The following is a 2,047-nucleotide window of genomic DNA, read 5'->3' as shown; positions in this document are numbered from 1 at the left end:
GGGCGGGGCCGGCCCTGGGGAGAGCCCCCTCCCCAGAGTGTGGGAAACCAGCGAGTGGGTGGGGTCAGCCTCCTCTCCCCCCCTCCCCCCGGCTGCAGCCAGAGAAGGCGACCTTCTGATTGGCCGCGGGGAGGGTCCGCTGCAGCCAGGGGGAACTGGAGCGACAATGCAGGGGAGGGGGAATGCAAGGCGCTCGGGAGCATGGCATGCAAGGGAGGGGGGGAGGGGGTTCTGGCAGGGAAAGCAAGGGGCGCTGAGAGGAAGAAGGCGAGCCTCTGGGCAGCCCCTTCCCCCGTGAAGGGTCTGCTGGGTGGGGGAGAGATGAAGACCTCGGGGAAGCCGGGCTGCCCATGGGGCTAGTCCTCAAGGCCGGCGATTTCGGCCGCAAAAGAAATCCCCTTCGGAAGCCGCCGCCTAGAGCAGGGAGTGGGGGCTAGATGGTCTGCATGTATGGTCCCTTCCAGCTCGAGGGTTCTAGTTCTGTAGCAAGGGTCCTCAACGTGGTGCCCGCCAAGTGGTTTTTGGGAAGGGGCGCTTGGCGGGGACATTCGCCCAACTGGGCTTCTGAATGGCTTTGCAGATTCAAAAGCGTCCTGTGAAACGGAGTGATCTGCATGAGATGCCAAATTCGACTGAAGACTTGTATGTAACTTTAGTCCTGGGATGTTTTGTGGTCCTCTGGCAGTCATTTGGCGATTAGCTCCACCTTCTGCAGCAGCCATTTTGTGAGTGTGCCATTCACCCTGTGTCAGAATTCCAGAAGTGCCAAAAGGCTGGGTCCCTAGATAACACTGGTAGATGAAGTACTTGTAGGGTTGCCAGCTCTGGGCTGGAAAATAGCCAAGACTTTGGGGGTGAAGCCAGGAGTGGGTGGGATTTGGGGCAGTGAGGCTCCTCAGTGGAGTGTGGTGCTATGGAGCCCACCATTCAAACCAGCCATTTCCCCCAGGGAACTGATCTCCTGTCACCTGGAGATGAGCTATAAAACCAGGGGATTCCTGGGTCCCACCTGTTAGAATGGTTAACTATTGTTTCAACAAGTAAACCAATGCCACACCCACCTTGGTTCCATACTCATTCATCTTCGTGGCTACTATGCAGCAATCCTACTTGGGATCTGCATCCAGCGCAAGGCCTGTCATTTTACTGTTGTAGCAGTTAAGAGCTGCAGCTTCTAATGTGGTGTCAGGTTTTATTCCCCACTCCTCCACATGCAGCCAGCTGCGTAACCTTAGGCTAGTCATAATCCTGATAATGCTGTTCTCACAGAGCAGTCCTGTCAGGGCTCTCAGCTCCACATACCTCACAGGGTATCTGTTGCAGGGAGAGGACGGGAGGGCAAGTGTAAGCTGCTTTTGGACTCCTTTATCCCATAGAAGGATAACAGTTTGCACAACCCCCTAAAGAACTGGGACCAGTGATACCAGCTGTTTAAAGTCTGATAAGCCATTTAACAAGAATCTCATACCAACTACTTCGTAATGTAACAAAGGGGCTCGAAGAAGTGACACCATTTCTCAGTGGCTAGTTTAGAATCCCTTAGCAGGAGTCTTAAAGCACCCTGTTCAGTAATCCAGAGCCCGTTTCATTGCTTGGAAAGGTGGGTGACCACACTAAAACCACATTCCACCAAACAGGTTGTTGGAAGCAAGCACAAAAAATAAACACTGCACTCAGTTGTTAAGGACTTATCAGCAAAAACTCAAAAAATGACAGACACAAACGCATATGGAGTTACAAGTTTCTCAGAAATGGCATAACAGTCCCATTAGAGTTCTGGTGTCATATTTACAAAAAAAAAAAAAACCTGAGTGTTTCCACCTGATTTCAGACACAGGCAAGCATATGCAGAAGCCAGAAACATGGCGAGCCTTTTGCCAGCATGGTCAGTTCTCAATAAGTCAACTATCTGGTCAAAATGGCCCACCTCCAGAGCCCCCTTGCCTCCATTAGGCTGGGGGCAACTGGATCAATCATCCAGCAAGCTTCCATAACAGTGGCCACTTGATTCTAATTTGAAAAATCTAACCACTACACCATACTGGAT

The sequence above is a fragment of the Paroedura picta genome, chromosome 9 (genome assembly GCF_049243985.1).
Source record: "Paroedura picta isolate Pp20150507F chromosome 9, Ppicta_v3.0, whole genome shotgun sequence".
Classification (NCBI taxonomy): Eukaryota; Metazoa; Chordata; class Lepidosauria; order Squamata; family Gekkonidae; genus Paroedura; species Paroedura picta.
The sequence above is the reverse complement of the archived record's forward strand: the minus strand, read 5'-3'. Positions refer to the sequence as shown.